Source organism: Lutra lutra, chromosome 11, assembly GCF_902655055.1.
Source record: "Lutra lutra chromosome 11, mLutLut1.2, whole genome shotgun sequence".
Taxonomy (NCBI): Eukaryota; Metazoa; Chordata; class Mammalia; order Carnivora; family Mustelidae; genus Lutra; species Lutra lutra.
This window is the reverse complement of record NC_062288.1, coordinates 19,954,694-19,978,305: the sequence shown is the minus strand read 5'-3', so window position 1 is coordinate 19,978,305 and position 23,612 is coordinate 19,954,694.

Genomic DNA, 23,612 nt, shown 5'->3' with positions numbered 1-23,612 from the left:
CTCCTCCTCAGCAGGGGGCCGGGAGATGTGGAAATGCCTTTCCTCCAGACTCTTAAGGGGCATTTCCTGAGCCCTCCTCACCCAAAATACGTCCTCCCACCCCTGGGGAGCCCCGACAGACACGCTAATGATACCGAGGCTGATTCCATATAATTAGGTTTAGCTCAGCGTAAGGGCTCCCCATTGGCAGACCGGAACACCAAGGCCTGGAGGGCCCTGCGGTAAGGCTCCCTGCTGGCAGGAAACGGAAGCCAGAGCTTCAGCCCTTCTCGAGTCAGTCCCGAGCCCTCCGGTAGTGAAGGCAGCAGGCAGGAAAAGGTGAGACCAAAGTTTCCGTTTTTGTGGAGATCACACTCAGGCGCTGAGAGGTTAAGAAACTTGCCCAAGGACACACAGCCAGTAAGAAGAGGGAAAAACTGCAAGGGAGCGCCTGAGGGGCCGCTGAGAGATTGTGAGGAGGGGAACCCTGAGGGTTGGTCGGCACTAAGCTGGCGACCGGGAGACGGGGAGAATGGGCAGATTTGAGATAGATTCTCAGGGAGAAGTAGTCGGCGTGAGTTGTATGTGAGGAGCGGTAAGGAGGAGGGAGAAAGGACGCCCCCAGGCATCTGGGGCCCGGGAGCATTTGGGGCCACAGGGCTGAGTGACACAGGAAGAAGGCCCAGATGTAATGTTCAGGCCCTCACTTTTCCATTTACTGACTGAGATATCCGGAAGTTATGTCACCTCTTGGGACTCCGTTTCCTCCGCTAGCAAATGGGAAAAACAGAACCTCTCCTAACAGAGTTGTCAGGATAAAGAAATAGGATGAAGTTTTAGGATCCAGAAACATTGCTAGCCTCCCCTCTCTTGTCATTTCCCAGGGCTGCCACATCAAGGATTAGCTCATGGGGCTTCTTCCTGGGAGGCACATCAAAGCGAGGTGCAAGTGGGATGGCTTATCTCTCCCAGGGAGGCTGCCTCACTGGGTCACAGTCCGTTCTCACCGGCACACCTGGGCCAGAGTCACAAAGCCAAGCAAATTCCCACAATGTCAGGCCAGTGCTGGGCAGAGATCCAGGAGGTGGGGTCCATCTGGGCTCCTCTCTGCTCGCCCCATGGGACAGGGTTCCTTGTGCAAGGCCCCCAGATGCACAGCCACATACTTTCAGGGAAAAACTCACCCCCCTCTCAAAGTCTTCACCAGGTGAAGGCAGAACCCCCCCAAACCTGCCCTATGCTGCGAGTGATACATCATATTCTGAGAATGACGCCCTCTGGAGTTGTGTGGCAAGAGCTCCGTGAACCAAAGCCAATTCCTAGATGCTTCCTCTGGCCCTACATAGCCCAGGCAAATTGGGGCGACAGGAGGGTTCTCTCTGTCCCCTTCTGCCCTCCTGTCCTGTGATCCTCAGCAGGAGCCTACCTGGAGTCCTGCTCTTCCTCAGCTGCAGTCCCAGCTAGAAGGAAATCTGCCTGAATAAGGGGCCCTTCCATCATCCTGCCTGGGTCTCTAGCCTGACCTTAGTACACTAAATTGACAATTCTGTCATGAGACTAGGCAGGGTAGATCCTACGTCTGTTTGGTGTGTGGTACCCAGTAAATGTTTGTTGAATGAATGAATTCGTCTCTGCTAAGATCTCTGCTGACAGTGGCTTCCTACAGAGATGGTTGCATTTTAAATTAATTTTTATATTTTTTATTAACATATAATGTATTATTAGCCCCAGGGGTACAAGTCTGCGAATCACTAGGTTTACACACTTCACCGCACTCACCATAGCACATACCTTCCCCAATGTCCATAACCCCACCACCTTCTCCCTACCCTCCTCCGGAGATGGTTGCATTTTAATGGAAGGTTCTTTAAAACCAAAATAACACTGGGGTGTCTGGGTGGCTCAGGTTGTGACCTTGGGGTCGTGAAATGGAGCCCTGTGTTGGGCTCCGCGCTTGTCTCTCCTTCTCCCTCTGACCTTCCCCCTGCTCTCTCTCTCTCTCTATATATACAATAAATAAATAAAATCTTAAGAGGAAAAACAAACAAACAAACAAACAAGACAACTTCAGAGTCAAAGGATTAACCACTCTACCTATAGCACACCTGCTGTGACCCTTAGGGAAAGGGAGCCTTTCCAATTTTTCTCGGCCCATGCTAGGCAGGCAACCACCCACCGCCCCATGATCCCTATGGAAAATTGCAGGTGAGCTGGACTGGGGCTCTTGGAGGCCGCTTTCCAGCTACATTCCTTGGCAGAGCTGTTAGGTGTCTGGAGCCTGCGAGAAGGTTGACTTTTCTCACGTCTATGCCCAAGTTTGCTGTCGAGGCCTGGGTACTCTGGACCACACTCTCCATAGCTTCTGAAGGATCCTCACCTCCTGATTAATCATCTCAGGCCTTTTCCCTGTCTCTTATTTCAGAGTATTTTGAACAACACCATTTTTCAACAGGGCCGAGACTAAAATGAGGAGAGTGGGTTCCTCAGCTCTTCGCAAAATTTAAGTGAGGGGGGTGCTGAAACTCAAGTTATCAAGATAAAGGACATTTGGATGTAATCATTTCAAAAATTGAAAGTAATGCAAAATAATCCACAATGGACAAAGTGTCAAAAATTTTTAAAGATTACATTAAAATATTATTAATTTTGATGACTGAGGTTTTTTTTTTGGCACTCCCCCCCTTAAATTCTGGTCTGGAGGAGTACCTCACTAACCTCTTTCCTAAGCCTGTCTCCCAAGAGTCGAGTTGAGGTCTCTAACTGGTGTTGGCTTTGCACTGCCTTTAATTGGCGAGAGCAGCTTCAGGGAGGTTAGTAAGATGGTAATTGGTCTGGGGGCCCATTTACCTCTTTTCAGAAAGTCAGGCAAACAGATCGGCAGGGGGCCAAGTCTATTGTTCCAAAGCTTCCACAGACCTTGAACAGCCCTCTGGCTTTGCGGTCTGCTGATCAGAGGTGCAAAGGTTTATAAACAATCCAAGGCCTTTGATATGGTTGCCAACACCCACATTTTCCATTCTGGGAACAATGCCACGGAGCCACGGAGGGCCACAGCAACCCTCCCCCACCCAACTGAGGAAGTGTCTGCTGGTTGCCAGTGGGGACAGGTCCTGTGAGGGCAAGGGTCGGAAGGACAGAGGAGTCTTTCTTATCCTGGCTGCCAGCCCTTTCCCTCTGGTACATACTGACATCTCCACCCCTTTCGCACTTCCAGAACCTGTGCCTGTCTTATTCCTTTTGTCCTCCTTGGCCAAAGCAATTTCTTTTTTACAGAAAACGCAAAAAAAAAAAAAAAAAAAAAAAAAAAAAAAGGGGCTCCTGGACGGCTCAGTCAGTTCGGCGTCAGCCTTCAGCTCAAGGCGTAATCCCAGCACGCCGGGATCAAGCCCAGCCTCAGGCTTCCTGCTGCGGGGGCGGGGGAATATTTGCTGTTCCTTCTCCCTTTGTCCCTTCCCACCCACCCCACCCCCAATCATGCTCTCTCTTTCTCACAAATAAGTAAATAAAATCTTTTAAAAAAGGAAAATGCACCAAAGAGTGAGCCACCTTGTTACACAAGCAGGCAGACACAACCTCAAGTTCCCCTAACTGACGCCTCTTGAACTCTCTTGTGAAGAACCGGGGCGTCAAATTCGTCCACAAAGTCCCTTTGGGGGAATCCACCATCTGCGGATACCCCCCAGAAAGGTAGTTATCTGGGCTAATTTGACTGCTGTTTTGGAGGACTGCAGGTGAACAAAAGGTGGTTTCCACTAGGCAAAATGTTTTTTCCACTTCCTGTTCTTTGCTCGTTTGTCTTGTTCCGGCGTTAAACCGCGGAGTTTCAGAATCAGATGAAACTTATCAGAAGTCAAGGCCTGGCCCAAGTTCTCCATCGACCCCATACCCTGATAACTAAACCAAAGGGCAGGCGTTTGCAGTGAGGCATAACTGACTGTTCTGAGTCAGACTCTTAGGACAGAGCCCGAATTTCTTGAGAATGTTTCTTCCTAAGGCTGCCCTAATGGAGCTGTGCCTCTCTTCTGGGGAAGCCCGCGCCTCCTTCACTTCCTCCCGCGCCAGGCGGAACGGACGGCCGGGGGGAGCCGGGAGAGCCCCGCGAGCAAGCAGAGCCCCGCCCCGCGGCTTGCATCACTCTCCCGGAAACGGAAGTGTGGGCGCCCGTTTTGTTGCTGTGGCAACACAGGCCGCGGGACAGCGGATCTCTCAAGGCTCCGCCCTTTAAACGAGGGGAAGTTTGAAGCACCTCGTGTCCCCGGGGACGGGACCTCCCTCAGTCGGGGAGAGGCCAGCATCCGAAGACGTCCATGACGCAGAGGAAGCCAGGGGAGGCAGTGGGGTGGCTGATCATCACTGACTCACGGCCACAGACCTCCGAGCGGCCGGGCGACCCCTCACGTCCCCGGTGAAGGAACCGGAGGTCGGAAAGCCCTGGTTCCGGGCCCTTCTGCCGGGGCGTGGCAAAGCCAGGTGCACGGCCCGCCCGCCTTCTGTTTGTGGAGCTCGAGCAGGCGGCAGACGCGCTCACGGGCTCTCCTCCCACCCAGCCCTCCACGGAGACCGCGCAGTCCTCGTTCTTCAGCGGAGGGGCCAAACGGGGACTGCTTAGTTTCCTCACCTGAGAGAAGCGTAGTCTTCGGATGAATTATTAGGATTAAATGAGGTAGTAGTGCGGAATCCAAGAGGGTATAATAAAGGGTACCTCTTATTCCTTACAAAGCTCTGAGATGGGCAAGAAGAAACGCAACATACAAGATCAAAATTAGTAACTTTATCGCTGATCAGTTTTATATTGGAGTCAGTGGTTTGTATTTGAAGAGAAGTGCACAGAGCTAGGCAGGTACCCACACGGGCTGAAGCAGGCCTCTGGACAGGGGACTGTCCCTATAAACCATGGAGAATAGAGCCCATAGCGTGTTCAGGAGGCCAGCTGCCGAGGAGAAGAGGAGAGGGGCTGAGCTATGTATCCGGGATTCCTTCCCCCGGACTCACCGCGAAGAAGTGGCTGCTCCCCTCCACTCCGAGGGAGGAGTGAGTGCGTCAAGGAGTAAAGGGAGGTCGGAAAGCTTAGGCTAGAAGAACTTCCTCTGTGTGGAAGGGAACATCAGGGCCGAGGAAGAAGTTTTTCCGACCCTAATAAATAAGTACTAGTACTTGGTACAATAGTAAGTGCTCAATAAAAGTTGGCTTTTATCATTCTGGCTTCCCAACTAGTCATACCCAAGACTGGTTTACCTTCACCAGCGTGACTCCTCTGTGTCTCCCCTTTTTAGATGTGTGGCGTCAGCCATGTTACTCTCCCTAAGCCTGTGTCCTCCTGTGTAATAATACTTGGAAAACTATACGACTTCAGTGTAAAGCACTTAAGCACAACACCTGGAACATAGGAAGTATTCAATGAATGGTGACAGTTGCTGTTATAAAAAGGAGTAGGGAGTCCAGAGCAAAATCATTGCAAAATTAAGACAGCGACGTGATTTATTTCAAAGGCGCTTGTGAAGGAAAGGATGGCTACTACCCATCAGAATTAGAGCAATTGCTCCTGTGGGATCCACAATCCAGACACCTGATGGGGAAGCCCTGGGAGTACTGCCAAACCCTTTGGGCTTTTCCCCATCACTTTCCCTAAAATGAGGAAAAGCGCATTCCTGTGTTCACCTGTGGAAGGTGATGACAGTGTGGAGGCTGTGAGCTCCTTGGGGAAGGAAAACGAAGTGATATTTTATGTGGGGACCAAGATGGCTTGAGCGAGTCACAGAATCAAAGAGTCCTTGTCTGAGCTCCTGAAGGGTAGAACTGAGGCTGTTGTACTCCCTGCACTGTTGTTAGTCCCTCACTGTGGTGGGTAGCACATAACACACATTTATTCAATATTTGCTGAATAAGTAAGGTTGCTCTGCACACCAGCCACGAGGAGATAGTGCTTAGGAGGCTGTGGTCTTTTTTTCAACATCTAAGTCCTGCTGAACCAGAAGGATTTGTATAATCCCTGATTTTGGTCTTGCTTAAAGGAGGAGGGAGAGAGGAGGAGGTAATCCCCAGAACTATAGATTCCTGATTTATTCTTTTCCTTCGAAAGCCCACTGGATATTATTTTGAATGTGGGAATTTGAGTTACACATGCTAAAGATTTCCTATGCAAAGTGAGATGAGAGAAAGTGGAAATGTAAATATCTTAGCAAGGAGGGTCAGCTATAGAAATAGCCCGCTTTGAGACAGGGATGGATGTAGGACCCTGGAAGATTTAATCAAATTTCATTCTAAAGTCTCAGACACCCTGGGGCGCGTGGGTGGCTCTGTCGTTAAGCGTCTGCCTTAGGCTCAGGTCATGATCCCGGGGTCATGGCATCGAGCACCACATCGGGCTCCCTGCTCAGGGGGAAGCCTGCTTCTCCCGCCCGCTCCCACTCCCCCTGCTTGTGTTCCGTCTCTCGCTGTCTCTCTCTCTCTGTCAAATAAATAAATAAAATCTTTAAAATCAATAAATAAAAAATAAAATAATAATAATAAAGTCTCAGATGCCCGAAGAAGCTAACACACACTTTATATAATAGCAAAAGACTGGATACAGCACAAATGTCCCCCTGCAGGGACCCCTATGTAATGGTCCATTGTGCAGTTGTGAGAAGTAAGAGAAGGAACTCTGTGTATTAATCTGATCCCAGTAGTGTGTCATCACGTGAAAAAAGCAGGGTACAGAACAGCGTGTGGGGGCACCTGGGTGGCTCAGTGGGTTAAAGCCTCTGCCTTTGGCTCGGGTCATGATCCCAGGGTCCTGGGATCGAGCCCCGTATCGGGCTCTCTGCTCAGTGGGGACCCTGCTTCCTCCTCTCTCTCTCTGCCTGCCTCTCTGCCTGCTTGTGATCTGTCTGTCAAATAAATAAAAATCTTTAAAAAAAAAAAAAAAAAGAACAGCGTGTGGAGTATGCTAGTATTATCCAAGAAGGGGAAATACAACTACTTGTATATATTTGCCTCTTTTTTTTAGTGGAAAGATAAACCAAACACTAGTGAAAAATGGTTATCCATAGGAGGTGGGGGGTAGAGTGAAGAGGAGAGAGATAGAAGCTAGACTTGATTACTCTCGTTCTTTGTTTTGTAGATTTGACTCTGGAACCATGTACATATTTTAAATAATTATAAAACAAAATTTAAGAGAGAAAGGTTAAAAAGAGAAATGCTTGGGACTCCTGGCTAGCTCAGTCAGTAAAGAATGAGGTTCTTTTTTTTTTTTTTTTTTTTTTAAAGATTTTATTTATTTATTTGACAGAGAGAGATCACAAGCAGACGGAGAGGAAGGCAGAGAGAGAGAGAGAGAGGGAAGCAGGCTTCCTGCCGAGCAGAGAGCCCGACGCGGGACTCGATCCCAGGACCCTGAGATCATGACCTGAGCCGAAGGCAGCGGCTTAACCCACTGAGCCACCCAGGCGCCCAAGAATGAGGTTCTTTTTTTTTTTTTTTTTTTTTTTTTAAAAGATTTTATTTATTTATTTGACAGAGAGAAATCACAAGTAGGCAGAGAGGCAGGCAGAGAGAGAGAGGAGGAAGCAGGCTTCCCGCTGAGCAGAAAGCCTGATGTGGGGCTCGAACCCAGGACCCGGGATCATGACCTGAGCCGAAGGCAGCGGCTTAACCCACTGAGCCACCCAGGTGCCCCAAGAATGAGGTTCTTGAACTCGGGCCCCATGTTGGGTGTAGAGATTGCTTAAATAAATTTTTTTAAAAATTCCTAAAAATTGAAAGCAAAGGTAACAAGTGAATCAAACTGTATATTGAATTAGTGACTTAACTATGCAGAGAGGAATTCTTTCTTTTTTTTTTTTTCTTTCAAAGATTTTATTTTGAAGTAATCGCTCCGCCCAATGTGGGACCTGAACTCACAACCCCGAGATGAAAGGCTGCATGTTCCCCTGACTGGACCCAGCCAGGTGCCTCGAGAGGAATTATTTCTAATAATTTTAAATCATGGTCAGCTGACTCTATCCCTGCTATGATATATATCCTGAAGGTAAAAGGAACTGTGTATTCTTTTGCTAGGGCTGCTACGACAGGATAGGTACCACAGACCCGGTGGCTGACCCAACCGAAATGTATTGTCTCACAGTTGTGGAAGCTAGAAGTGTAGGAGCGAGGAGCCGGTGGGCTTGGTTTCTTCTGAGGCCTCTCTCCATGGCTTAGAAGTAAGTAGCCACCATCTCCCCATGTCTTCACGTGGTCTCCCTCTGTGCATGTCCATGTCTTAATCTCCTCCTCTTCTTAACCACACCAGTACACAGGACAAGGGTCCCCCTTGATGACATCATTTAACCTTAATTACCTTGCAATGTAGTCACGTTCTGAAGTACTTCAACATATTAATTTGGGGGGACACAGTTCAGTCCATAATAAACTGTAAAGAAACTTAAAACTATATTCTGTGTTGTAGTAGTAATACTGTTATTAGGATGGTGTTTTGTGGGGAGTTGGTAATTTGAGTTTTAACCCTAGCTAAGGCCTCAGATACCATACAGCAGAGATAAGCCATACCTGTTTCCCTTTCCACATTCCTGACCTGTCCAATCATGAGCAAAATTTAAAACGTGTTTAAGCTGCTGAGTCTGGGATAATTTGCTATGCAACCATACTAATCAGAACAGAAGCATTTTGTACCCCCCAACCCCAATAAAATGGGGGGGGCTGGATTTTACTGAGACTCTAGGTAAAATTCCACTGACCAGTTGCAGGATTTTTTTTTTTTTAAGATTTTATTTACTTATTTGAGAGAAAGTGTGAGAGAAAGAGCACAAAAACATGTGGGGGGCAGAGGGAGAGGGAAAAGCAGACTTCCTGCTGAGTGAGGGGGACCCTGATGTGGGGCTTAATCCCAGGACCCTAAAGGCAAACATTTAGCTGACTGAGTCACACAGGCACCCCTGGCCAGTTTTCAGGATTAAGGAATGTGTGGGGGGCACTGGGGTAGCTCAGTTGGCTAAGAATCCAACTCTTGATTTCAGCTCAAGTCATGATCCCAGGGTCCTGAGTTCAAGCCCCATGTCAGGCTCCATGTCAGCAGGGAGTCTGCTTGAAGATTCTCTCTATCCCTTTCCCTCTGCCCCTCCCCATTCTTGCAGTCTCATGCTCTCTCTCTTCCAAATAAGTCTAAAAAAAAAAAAAAAAAAAGGAACATGTAGAGGAACATGATGCAATAGAAATACAATCAGGAAAGTCCAGAATGTGGAAATCTCTGTGGCACAAATGATCTGGCTTTTTCAACAAAAAAAGTTGTGAGAGAAAGAGAAGGGGAATTCATAGGTTAAAAGACTTGAGAAACAGATCAGTCATAAAATCTGACATGCGGGCTTTGTTTGGATCGCGAAGCACACAGACCGAAACAAAAATATTATTCATGATACAATTGGGAAAACTTGGATACTAGCTGAACATTTGATGCTATGAAAATTATGGTCAATCTTTTTAAATTTGATGTTACTGTGGTTATGTTTTGTTTTAAAGGCCTTTATCTCCAAGAGATAGATGCTGAAGGAAATGGAAATGATGTAACATATGGGGTTTTTGCCAAAATAATGACTGTTGTGGGAGTCGGGGGAAGAGAGATAGGGATTGGAGGGGTCCAGACGAAACATGATCAGTCCTGGGCTGGGAGATGAGTGCATGGGACCTTAGTTTACTATTTTCTCTAATTTTGTATGCTTGAAAATGTCCATAATAAAAAGGGTGTTTTTTAAAAAAAGATTTTATTTTTAAGTACTCTTTACACCCAAAGTGGGCCTCAAACTCACACCACCAAGGTCAAGAGTCCCATGCCCTTGTGACTTGACCCCAAGGTCAAGAGTTACATGCTCTTGACCCCAAGGTCAAGAGTCACATGCTCTTGACTGCGCCAGCTGGGCGCCCCAAGGGTGTTTTGTTTTGTTCTTGAGCAGCAGACTTTATCCTTCCAAATATTTGAAGGTATAATTCACTTAATAAGCACTTTATTCAACAATTATTGAGCTCTTACTGTGTGCCAGACCCTAAGCTAAACTCTGAGGCTACAGAAATGGGTGAGTCATGATAGTGCCTCCTTGAAGCTTATAGTCTCGTGGCAAAGAAAGTATGTACACAAATGAAGTATAAGGAGAAGAAAATGCTGTGTGCCACAGAAAGTTCTAGGCGGCCTGTCTAGGGCAGTTTCAGGGAACAACATATCTTTGTAGAATCCACTTTACCCAACAATGACTGAGAACTTGGCTCAGCATCTACACCCAAGTCTCCCAGAACCCAGCTCAATATAGGTTTGAAGCTGTGTGGAAACTATGAAATTATTTGAAAGAGTCTGTGCTCTGTTGGCTGCAGCCTTCCCAGCAGTACAGAGGGTGGTCAACTTTGTGTATCTGCTTCACGGTTGTCTTAGCTCACGCCGCCATAACAAAATACCACAGACTGGTTTAAACAACAGACATTCATTTCATAGCTCTGGAGGCCAGGAAGTCCAAGATCAAGGTGTCAGCTGTTTCAGTTCCTGATGGCAGCCCTCTTATTTGCTTACAGTGTCTTTACTTGGGGAGAGAGAGGACCTGTCCCTTCTCTAATCCCATCATGAGGGTCCTTTCCTCAGGGTTTCAGCTAAGCCTCATTATCTCCTAAAGGCACTATTTCCAAATATTATCACGATGCAGTGTAGGGCCTGAACATAAGAATTTGGAGAGGGTGCCCCTGGGTGGCTCAGTCATTAAGCCTCTGCCTTTGGCTCAAGTCTTGATCCCAGGATCCCGGGATTAAGTCCTGCAACGGGCTCCCTGCCCAGAGGGGAATCTGCTTCTCCCTCTCCCACTCCTAGTCCCACTTCCCCTACTCATGCTCTTCTCTCTCTCTCTTGCTCTTGCTCTGAAATAAATAAAATCTTCAAAAAAATAAATAAAAATAAAAATAAAAAAATAAAAATAAAAAACAAAAGAAATAAAAAATAAAAAAATAAAAATAAAATAAATATAAATAAATAAAATCTTCAAAAAAAAATGCGGCCCACAGACCCAACAGCATCAGAATCACCTACTCTTTAAAAATATTCAGGGGGCACCTGGGTGGCTCAGTGGGTTAAAGCCTCCACCTTCGGCTCAGGTCATGATCCCAGGGTCCTGGGATTGAGCCCCATGTCGGGCTCTCTGCTCAGCAGGGAGCCTGCTTCCTCCCCTTCTCTCTCTGCCTGCCTCTCTGCCTACTTGTGATCTCTGTCTGTCAAATAAATAAATAAATTCTTTAAATAAATAAATAAATAATATTCAGTATCAGGGGCACCTGGGTGGTTCAGTGAGTTGACCATCAAACTCTTGATTTCTGCTCAGGTCATGATCTTGGGGTCCTGAGATCAAGTACTTAGTTGGTCTCTGTGCTCAGCGTGGAGTCTGCTTGTCCCTCTCCTCTGTTCCTTCCCTCACTCACTCTCTCTCTCTCTCTCTCTAAAATAAATAAGTTTTAAAAGTAAATAAATAATAAAAATACTTAACTTCAGAAACTTTGCCTCAGATTCAATAGGGCCAATCTGGGCCCTGGCATCTATTTTATTTTTTATTTTTTAAAAAAGATTTATTTGGGGACGCCTGGGTGGCTCAGTTGGTTAAGCAGCTGCCTTCGGCTCAGGTCATGATCCCAGCGTCCTGGGATCGAGTCCCGCATCGGGCTCCTTGCTCATCAGGGAGCCTGCTTCTCCCTCTGCCTCTGCCTGCCATTCTGTCTGCCTGTCTGCCTGTGCTCGCTCTCTCTCTCTCTCTGACAAATAAATAAATAAATAAAATCTTAAAAAAAAAAAAAAGATTTATTTGTTTGAGAGAGAGAGAGAGACAGCTGGTGGGGGGTGGGGAAGGGCAGAGGGAGAGAGAGAATCTCAAGCAGACTCCCCACTGAGCACGGAGCCTGCCGACTCACCACACTGAGATCACGACCTGAGCCAAAATCAAGAGCCCCCGACTGAGCCCCCAGGCGCCCCTGCATCTATTTTAATAACTTCCTGGTCATTTTCTTGAGCTTCCTTCAGACCAGTAGGGGCACTCACGCCTGGGAAAGGAGCAGCTTAAACATTAAATTTCATAAGGTCACTATTTCCACACCCCAATTTCTTTCTTTTTTTAATTAAAAAATTTTTCATTATGTTTTTAATTTTAATTCTAGTGTAGTGAACACGCAGTGTTCTGTTTCAGTGATTTAGCAATTCGATACATGTTTCATTGCTCATCAATGGTAGGTGTCCTCTTTATTCCCTTCCCCTATTTCACCCACTCCCCCCCCCACCTCCATGTCCCAATTTCTACTTTCTGGTTTTGGTTTTGGATGTATCTTGCATTTCTTTTGCTTTTGGAGCAACATACGTCCTGACTCTGGGTCCAAGCTCCCGGCCTTCTCTCCTGGGCAAATACTAATTCTTCCGCTTATCATATTCGCTCACACCTGAACATAGTCACTGTTTTGTACTCATCTGAGTTAATCCAACTTATACTTGCATTATTTTCTTTGGCTGAAGACTTTGGAAAGCAGCATGAAGCCTGGGGATTTTTCTTTTCTTTCCAGAATGAGAAAACTCTTCTTCGACAGAAGGTCCTTAGTATTTTCATTCCCGGTCCTTCATCTTCATTTAACACCTTTGCACCCACTCAAGAAAAAGAAAATTTTCTAGACCGTTTCAAGGAATTACACACATGGTTTATTAGAACATAAATTCCTCTCTAGAACTAGGACTTTTGGGGCACGTCGGTGGCTTGGCTGGTTCAGCAGCCAGGTCTTGAGTTCAGCACAGCTCATGATCTCAGGGTCATGGGATAGAGCCTGGCGTTGGGCTCCTCATGGAGACTGCTTGAGGATTCTCTTTTTTTGGTTCCCTCAGCCCCTCCCCGCCCACATGTTTCTAAATAAATAAATAAATAAATAAATCTTTCTAAAGATAAATGAATATTATAATAAAATAATCTAAATAGATAAATCTTTTTCTTTAAAAAATTCCTCTCTTTCTAAAATAAATCTTTTTTTTTTTTTTTTTTTTAAGATTTTCTTTATTTAGGGGTGCCTGGGTGGCTCAGTGGGTTAAGCCGCTGCCTTCGGCTCAGGTCATGATCTCAGGGTCTGGGTATCGAGTCCCGATAGGGCTCTCTGCTCAGCAGGGAGCCTGCTTCCCCTCTCTCTCTACCTGCCTCTCTGCCTACTTGTGATCTCTGTCTATCAAATAAATAAATAAAATCTTTTAAAAAATGCAAATGGGGAAGTAAGGCAATCACAAGAGATTATAAGACAATTTAAAAACAGCCAAATAGGAATGACCACGTCCCAGTTATTCCTTTATTGGAATCTGCATTAGTTTGCCAGTTTAGCTGCCTGGCTACACTGAGTGGCTGGTTCTCTGAGGCCCTCTTTGACCAAGTGTGAGCTATCAGAGAAAGCCATCTGGCACTTTCTCCGGGATCTTCGAAACAACCTGCACTTGGTATAAATCTGCAGGAAAGAGAACGGAGAGCCATGGTCTTGTGTCTCCAAAACTTCTGTACAAAGTTGGGGTGTCACTGGAATACATCAGTGAGAGAGAATCTGACTTCCCAGCAGTGTTTGGAAAAAGCCACTGCCAAGGCCACTCTCCACCCTCCTCCCCTTTTCTCTCACCTCAGTCATGGCTGTTATGGAAGCTCTGTCACCCTTTCCCTTCCAGCTCCAGTCCACTCATCAGGGACTCCCTTTTCCCAGGCGGCCAGCCTTCTGCAACCTCCACACTGTGTGTTCAGTGAGCTTTGTCACTAACGCAGGTCCTTGATCTGCCTCCTGTACTGGCCAAAGCACCCTTAAGCGTTCATGTACATTTCTTTTTAAGCAACATTTAATAATTCTCAAGTCCCAAGAAAGCAGAGCTATACCCCAAGGCCCAGAGAGAGCCTGAGAGCTGGCTAATTCATTTTCTGTTTTACATCACTAGCCTGTCACACCATTTCAAAGCACTGAGTTTCTTTTTTTTTTTTCTTTTTAAGATTTTTAAAATTTATTTTAGAGGGAAAGAGAGAGCATAAGCAGGGGAGCAGCAGGCAGAGGGAGAAGCAGGCTCCCCGCTGAGCAAGGAGTCCGATGGGGGACTCGATCCCAGGACCCCAGGATCATGACCTGAGCCGAAGGCAGATGCTTCACCAACTGAGCCACCCAGGAGTTCCTTAAAGCTCTGACTTTCATTCTTGGCATCTTCCATCTTACAACGTGCCAAATGCACAACATTGCAAGACAGCAAGATCTGGATCCTTACTCCTGGGTTAGGCTCTGATGCTGTGATCCTGGTGCTGTTTACACCCTCTGCACCTAAGTCTTACTCAAACAAGATATAGGAACAAAACAATGGGGCGCCTGGGTGGCTCAGTGGGTTAAACCTCTGCCTTCGGCTCAGGTCATGATCTAAGGGTCCTGGGATCGAGCCCCGCATTGGGGGGGGGTCTCTGCTCAGCAGGGAGCCTGCTTCCCCCTCTCTCTCTGCCTGCCTCTTTGCCTACTTGTGATCTTTATCAAATAAATAAATAAAATATTAAAAATATATATATAGGAATAAAATAAAATGCCTATTTGATGCTTACTGAACTCCCCCCGGGAAGAGAACTGCACAAGGTAAGGGAGTTAATTTCCCAAGAGATCCATCTTCAAGGTGCAGCCAGACTCCAGGAAATTTGCTACTGACCTTCCAGATAGAACGGTTCAATGGGCTCTTCTGCTTTGTCCACTAAACGCCTCTCGGGACCTCTCTGAATGATAAGTCAACTTTACACAGAATCCAGGATTTCTATATGCCGAGTGTTGCTAGAAATCTAGGATTTCTGTCTTTCCTACCACATAGATGCTTTTTTGCCTCCTCTGCTAAGCTGAGCAGTGTGGCCAGTAGCCCTGGGAAGTGAAAGCTTGGTCTGGGTATCTTGTTGTCATGACAACATCTATGCTTATTTTACCTTTAAAAAATGAGTCAGAAGCACATATTTTATGACTCCATTTATATGAAATGTGCCGAATAGGTACATCTGGACAGAAGACAGTTGAGACAGAAAATAAATTAGTGATTGTCTAGGGTCTGGGGAATTTGGGGTTGGGGGATCAGAATGGCTTTTTATGGTATGGTGTTTCTCTTGGGAGTGGTAAAATTCTCTGAAATTGTTTGTGATGAAGGTTGCACAACTCTACAAATGTATTAAAAACCATGGAGTCGGGGCGCCTGGGTGGCTCAGTGGGTTAAGCCTCTGCCTTCGGCTCAGGTCATGGTCCCAGGGTCCTGGGATCGAGCCCTGCATCGGGCTCTCTGCTCGGCAGGGAGCCTGCTTCCCCCTCTATCTCTGCCTGTTTCTCTGCCTACTTGTGATCTCTCTCTCTGTCAAATAAATAAAAAATTTTAAAAATAATAAAATTAAAATTAAAAAAAATCCATGGAGTCATACATTTTAAATGGGTGAATTGTATAGAATGTGGATTATAGCTCACTACAGCTACTAATTTTTTAAAGGATTTTATTTATTACTTACTTATTGGATAGAGAGTGAGAGAGGAAGAGGGGGTTGAGGACCAGAGGGAGAGGGACAAGCAGACTCTGCTGAGTGTGGAGCCCAATGCGGGTCTGGATCTCATGAAGTTGAGAGCATGATCTAAGCCAAAATCAAGAGTCAGACACTTAAGTGACTAAGCCATTCAGGCATCCCAATAAAGCTACTAATTTTTTTAAGATTTTTATTTATTTATTTGTCAGAGAGAGAGAGAGAGAGAGAAAGCGGGCACAAGCAAGGGGAGCAGCAGGCAGAGGGAGAGGGAGAAGCACACTTCCCACTGAGCAAGGAGCCCAATACAGGGTTTGATCCCAGGACCCCAGGATCATGACCTGAGCTGAAGGCAGACACCTAACTGACTGAGCCACCCAGGTATCTAAAAGCTGCTATTTTTAAAAGAAGACAGAAAATGCACAGGCAACACTGAGTTGGGTGTGTACTTGAACTTGTTCTAGTGAAGGAGACAAACCACCTTCCGTCACTAAAGGAGAAGAGTCTGGTTTCTTACACTCTCTAGGCTTACTGTATACACAGTTTCTATTTGTGGCCTTTTCATAGCTGTATCACAGGGAGTGAGCAACAGTTCAGTCAAAAACCACAAAGGCCTTGGTTACAGTTTACCCTTGTTTTTGATCAACAATAAATGACTGATGTCACCATGGCTCAGCTCAACCACACAGATGGATTCAGGAAGTTCTGGGTGTGTGCTGGGGAGTAGTGGGGATGACCAGCTGGAGATCAGTGCTACAGAGAGACAGTGGTTGGCCAGACCTCATCTCCAGGGCAAGATGTTGGTGAAGGATGGAAAAATGTCTTCCCCTGACTTGGAAGTGGAATGTGGCTATGGCAGGAATCCCGAGGGAGAGTTCTCTGGCTTGGCTTGGACATACAGAGTGGGAATTTGTGAGAAGACCTCATTTTGAGCCCAACATTTCTCTAATTAACTTCCAGCCCAGCACCCCTCTTCCACTTCACCCCCCAGGGGAAACCATATGAGGTCAGGAGGACAGGGGGCCTGGGGCTGACTGCCCTGGAGGTAGGGTGAAGTTAAAGCACAAGAACATGAGACAATTCTCCTGTTGCTTAGGTCCTGTGATGATTAACTTTATGTGTCAGATTGGATAGGCTACTATGCCTAGAGAGTTGGTTAAAGTTTTTCTGGTTTCTGTGAGCACGTTTTTGGACAAGATTTCCATTAAATCAGTGGACTTTAAATAAAGCAGATTGCCTTCCATCATGTGGGTGGGCCTTGTCCAAGCAGTTGAAGGCCTGAATAGCACAAAAGGCTGACCCTGTCCTGAGCAAGAGGAAATTCTGCCAGCAGACTGCCTTCAGATTTCTTTGGCAACACTGGCTCTTCCTGGCTTGCTAGCAGAGCCTCTACACTGAACTGCAAGTGTTTACTGAGTCTCCAGCCTGCAGGACTCCCCCTTCAGCATTTGGACTTGCCATAAGCATGAGCGCATTCCTGAAAATAAATCTCTTTGTATATATACCTCCTATTAGTTCTGTTTTCCTGAAGAACTCCAACTAATATGGGCCTATATGTCTCTGTTTTCAGGAGGGACACTCAGAGCAGAAGAGAAATATCGCTCTAACCTGACCGAAAGGAGACTAAGAGACAGACAACCAGGGACAGGAGCAGGAGTTGAGGCCTCGGTGTGGTGGCTTAGTGAGCGCATAGCCAATGAGAGAGCCATGTGAGAAACAGGTGAGCCTCCAACTAGAAAAGAGGATTGGGAGACCCTTGCCTCTAAGTCACAGCCCTGGGTGTGAAACTTGGCCAACAGGCCAAGCAAAGATGGAGGAGGGCCTCGGCTTACTTCTCTCTTCTGGAACTTGCGCAGTCAGTAAGTTGCGCATCCACAACTGCAAAAGAGCCTGGGAGATATAGTTTTAAGCTTTTCAGCCTCGGAAACAGAGAAAGGCACCCCAGGGAGAGGTGGGAATGGATACTCAGTGCCAATGGGTGTCCAAGCCAAATAGTGATTGTAACTGGGATGTTATCCTTGCTCTGGCTCGGGAGTAATCTTGTAGTGGGTCCAATCAGTGGCATTCAAGATCAAGTGTGAGGCTTACTCTCCCTCCACTCCCTCTCCTGCCACTAGCATGGTCCAGGGCCCCATCCCCTTCTCAAAGGCTGATGAACACTCATGGATATTGCAAGGAGGGATTATGCATATATGGTACAGTGAGGACAGAATCGGTTGCTGTCAAGTGTAACACCTGCTGGAAGGCAAGTAGCATTGCCCCTTGGCACAGGCAAAATATAGGGCTTACTCAGGTTCAGTTTTCTCCTGGTGGCCCACCCCACCTCTCTCTCTCTCTCATTACCTACATCCCTCTGTCTCCCTTCATCCCTCAGTCTAGAACACTTTGCTAATCTGGGTGAGGAGTTTTGCTTTTGCTCCTAAGGTTTTCTCAGTCCACTTCAGTCCACTAAAGGCCAAGGCCAGGGGTTTTCTTTTCTTTTTTTCAGTAATTCAGAATTATGATTAAAGTGGGAATTTGCCTTTTTAAAAATTTTTTAAAAATAGTTTATTTATTTGACCGAGAGATACTACAAGCAGGCAGAGCTGGGAGGCAGAGGGAGAAGGAGAAGCAGACTCTCCATTGAGCAGGGAGCCTGATGTGGGCCTCGATGCCAGGACCCTGGGATCATGATCTGAGCCGAATGCAGAGGCTTAACCCACTGAGCCACCCAGGTGCCCCAAGACCAGAGGTTTTCAAATGTTGCTGGCATCCTAATCACCCCGAGGGCTTCTTAGGACACAGACTGGCGGCCTCATCCTCAGAATGGGCCAGTTGGTAGGTCCGGATGGGGCCCCAGATTTTGCCTTTCTCCCCCTGTCGGGCCCTCCAGGCTCTCCCAACCCCTCTGCTGGGCTCTCTCTCAGTCTCGCTACTTCTCTCTCTGCTCAAGATGGCCATCGGCTCCTCCCCGTCTTCTCCTAAGGGGAAGGGCTTATGCTGATACTTCCGGACCCCGTGCTGAGCTATGAGCCCAAAACACCTCATCTAAGACTCACGATGATCCTGCAGATGGTATTTTAGTGCTCTTTTCACAGAAGAAAAAATGGAGGCTCAGAGAGGTCGTGCCTCGAGGAGTGCGGGGTCCGCATTTGGACCCAGTCCCGGACCCTTCCCCCACCTTCGTGATCTGGTGTCATTTCGCATCCCCAGCCCATGGGGACAGAGACCTTCAGCAGGACACCTGCCATAACCATGTGTGCAACGAAGAAGCTCCGTTGTAGGTGTTAGTCTCGGGACCCAAGCTTTATGGGATGTGTCACTCATATTGAGGGCTTCGGGGCTGCTGTTTCCATCCAGGAGGCTCATTCCCATATGCATGTTCATTTCTGGGACATTCTTTTTGACAATGAACTTGGTGGGAACTTAAATTTTATTCCAAAAAATCCACAAAATTCCCAGCAATCCCCAAACTGTGTAGATTGCAGGGAGGAGGCATGTTATTTTTTGGCAGAAATAGTCTGGCAGTAAACCTCTAAAAACATAATAAAAGTGCTTTTTAACATCCTGTTTTTCCTCCTTTTGTTGACTTTTGAGCATTTCTTCCCAAGCAAGGAGTTATGCAACAAGATTTGAAAATTGCCAAACTTCTATTTTTTTTGGTAGTTTTATTTCGCTCCTTCTCTGTGTTTCCGCGCACCTTATCTGCTCTGAACTTGAACCTAGGAACTGAAGTGACTTTATAGCATTCTGAGAGTGACCCAGAAACCACATGGGGCTAGATTACAGTTTCCTAACTGTGAAAAATGAAAAGCAAAGTGAAAAGCTAACTATAGGCATCAAGGTCATACATGATCTCCTATCAGTGGGTAGGTAAGCCTACCTTGAAGGTAGGAATATGGATGTTCGTGATAACTGGTTATTGCTCTTCTCCCCAAACAAAAAAATTCAAATCCCTATGTCTTTCTGGTGTCTTCAAAACCTTCCGTTCCAGGGCACCTGTGTGGTTCAGTTAAGCATCTGCCTTCGGCTCAGATCACGATCCCAGTGTCCTGGGATCGAGCCTCGAGTAGGGCTCTCTGCTCAGCGGGGAGCCTGCTTCTCCCTCTCCCTCTCCCCTTGCTCGTGCTCTCTCACTCACTCTTTCTCTCAAATAAATAAAGAAAATCTTAAAAAAACCAAAGCCACCCCAGCCAGTCTGGTGCAGGGGTTAGGAGTATGGACACTAGGAGACCGTTTCTTCCAGATTAGTTCTGCCTCTTCCTAGCTGTGTGACCTTGGCAAGTTACTTGACCTCCGGATGGCTCAGCTTCCTTATCTGTAAAATGCGGATAATAAGGTTAGAGTTGACAGAGTTGATAGGCTGGATTGAATAAGTTAATACATCTAAAACGCTTACCTAGAACCATCTCTGGTGTGTAGTAAATGCTCAGCTAAAGGTTATTCTCATTATAAGATGGCTTTGGTCTTGTGGCATAAATTCGATCACACAAGGTGAACCCGTCTACGAATACCTTTCTAGGCTTCCAGAGTGGTAACGGACTCACGAAGTCCTGGACCTCGCCAAGATGTGTTAGAGCAGCAATTCCTCCAGAACAGTTCGCTCCTTCTAAGCAGCGTTTGTCATCCTTTCCATTAGGCCTCCTTTGCTGCTCCCTGTCAGAGATGAAGACACAAGGGCAAAAGCCACACGTTCAAGCAGTCTCCCATCAGAAGCCCTGGGTGCGACGTGACTTTGCTTGTTTCCAGCCTCCTCTGGGGAGCCTGAGAGCTGTGCAACCTCCCTCTTGGCCCTACCATTGACTAGCTGTGTGATGTGGGACAAGTTACTTCACTTCTCTGAGCTTCAGCCATAAAGAGGAAAATTAAAGGCTGGGGCCAGAACCCTAAGATAGGGGAGCTTCTTACATCCCGGGGAAACCTGCCCAGGCCTCAGAACTGACGGACGACACACTCAGGTGTGAAGTTTGACCATAGCCAATAAGCCCCATCTACTGGCAGTGAAGTCAGCTGGGGTGGGGGAAGCATAAATGGGAGAGGCAGAACACCCGTTGGTTCTTTCCATTCTGTGCTGGGAGGCAGCGTAGCTGAGATCCTGCACGGCCCCTCTGAGAGAGCTCCCCCCGCCAAACACAGTGTCTGGGAATGATGTGGAGCCAAAGTGAATATTGGGAACTCTTGGCCTATGTTTAAGAGTATTTACCTGGTGTGATACTATGATTCACAATAAGAAATAGATGTTTGGTCTTTGACCCCATTTCTGGCACAGTGCCCCCCCAAGCCCCTCAGAATTTTCTAAGGAGTAAGATCCATAAAGGTGTCTTGTTATGATAACAAGGTAAGTTTGCGATGCCTAACTAAGGATGGGGTTGGGTTGCCAGAACCAACCAAGTGATTAGGGGGTTAGAACTTTCAGTCCCACCCCCTTGACCTAAGGGGTGGGGAGAGGGGCTGGAGGCCGAGGTCAATCAGTGGACGATGATGTAATCAATCATGCTCAAGAAATGAAGCCTCCATAAAAACCCAAAAAGACGGCGTCTCAGAGAGCTTGTGGCTAAGTGGATGGAGTTGCTCAGGGAGATTGACGCGCTCGGAGAGGACATGGCAACTCTGTGTCCTTTCTTTACGTCTCGCTCTCCGCATCTCTTCCATCCAGCTGTTCCTGACTCAAGTCAGAAGCCACCATTCTGCTAAGTAAAATATTTGAGTTATGCGAGCCGCTCTAGCAAATTAATGGAACGCAAGGAGGGGGTGTTGGAACCTCCGATCTGTAAATGGTTCGTCGGTCGGAAGCACAAGGGACAACCTGTACTTGCTTGCAATTGTCCCCTGAAGGTGGCAGGAAAGGGCGGGCCAGGGAGAGCGCCGTAGTTCCACTGAGCCCTTAACCGTGGGATAGGACGCTGTTTCCAGGAAGACTGTGTCAGAACTGAGTTGGATTGTGGGACATCCAGTTGGTGTCCGACAGTTGCTCGGTGTGTGGAAAAAGCCTGCCCGTTAGGACTGGGAACAGAAATACCGGTGTCGGGAGGCTCGAGGTTCCCATTCTAGCTGTGCTGTTCACCGTATGGGTGATCTCGCCTGAGTCACTAAACCTTTCCCAGCGCCCGGTTTTCCAAAGGGTGTAGTCGTTCCTAAATAAATATAAGTACGGGAAGCACCTAAGACAGTTTAAGAGAGACTAAGCTCCTAATCATTCATTCCTGTGATCATCAGCGTTTTAGCAGGGTCAGCTGGTGGGTGGTGGGAAGCAGTGGAACTGACTTGGTTCAGTTCCAGGGCTGGTTCTGGAAAAGATCGTCGGGTGGGCTCAGGGGAGGAGGCAAGCTAGGATCAGGTGCAGGCAATTATCAGTATCTTCAGGGGGCAGAGTAAGCAGGGAGTAAATGCCTGGATGGTGGACGAAGGTCGAGGAGGAGTCCTGACTCTCCAGCACACGCCTTACTCCCCAGAGTCCCAGCCCGTGTGGAACTGTGGGAAGACAAGCACGGAGCTGGCGAAGAGGAAGGCAGGGTAGTTAAAGCTCCACTGCGAGGCAGGTCTTTGGTCCTAATGAGGGAAACTGAGGCACAAGGCAGATGTTGAATAAAGGAAGTGGAGGAAAGTGATGCAGGAAACCTCGAGCTCTTGGAACCCTGCCATAGCTCTGGTCCTGGCCACCCAGAACCCCGGCCCTAGGAGCACACCTTCCAGGAATGTGCTCGTTGGATGTCCAGGAGGGTGATCGGGCATGGCCGTCTGAGGGAGATAGGAGCAGAACATTCCTTAGTAGTGACAAGGGCTTGAGCTAGGCATAAAAAGACTTTTCTTAACTATCTTCGGAAAAACGTGGTATTTCTTATCAAACCTGGTTCATTCTTGGAAAAGAGAGCTCCTGGCTCTACCCCAGCAGTCTGTTTTTTCACAATTGCTGAAACAAAACGAAATGGAAAAGTTTGACTGTAAGAATAAGTGAAGTTACTTGGCCTGTAGATTTCATGGAATTTCCCCAAATCCTTTACCGAGGCTCATGCCTTGGTAATGTCGTACATAGGCTTTAAATTGGGACGCGTTTGTTTCTCTTAAGGTCAAAGCAACCCTGACTATTGAACCCTGTTATAAACTGGGTTACCAGAAGTCTGTAAGTTTATACTGCAAATTTCCTGTCACTTTTTTCTCTATTCATTTGTTTGTATGTATGCATTGCTCACGAGGAAGAGGGAATCCATATCGGGGATAGGGGGCAGTTTTTCTAAATTTCTGACTTTTTTACTTATTTCTGCTTAGCATCTCTTTTCGATGCAGTTTAGTGTCTGCTGCTCCTGTACAAATCACTGCATGATTTTTGGCCTCTGCTTTGAGCTTCCTGAGCTTTCTTGTTTATGCTACCTTGGAGCCAAGTGTCCATATAAGGCTTCTTCAATTCAGTTGTGTGTCCCAGGATTTCATCTATGCTTCAACTTGGAAACAAGGTCCCTAAAGGAATTAGCTCTGTCCCTTGCTGATGAAATCGTGAAGAGCAGCAACAACCCATTTCTATTTATTTTTGTTTTTTTCCTTAGAGGAAATGCTCCAGAGAAGTCTGAGGTTTCAAAACTGGGAGAAACTGGCTCATATGTTTATAGATTACAGGATTAAAATATTTGCAGATTAGGGGCGCCTGGGTGGCTCAGTGGTTAAAGCCTCTGCCTTTTGGCTCAGGTCATGATCCCAGGGTCCTGGGATCGAGCCTCACATCGGGGGGGGGGGGTCTCTGCTCAGCAGGGAGCCTGCTTCCTCCTCCTCCTCCTCTCTCTCTGCCTACTTGTGATCTGCCTGTCAAATAAATAAAAATCTTTAAAAAATATATTTGCAGATTAGTACTTTCAGTGCAGATTATAGCTTTTAAAAGTTGAATTCCTGGTGTTCTAATGATTTAAAAAATAATAATAATTTATCGAGGCGCCTGGGTGGCTCATTTGGTTAAGTGACTGATTCTTGATTTCTGCTTAGGTCATGATCTCAGGGTCCTGGGATTCAGCCGCAAACTGGGCTCTGTTCTCGGTGCACAGTCTGCTTGGGATTCGCTGACCCTTTACTCCTCCTGCCCTCCGTCCCCACACGTGTGTGCATGCTCTCTCTCTCTCTCTCTCATAAATAAGTCTTTAAAAAAATAATTTATCATAC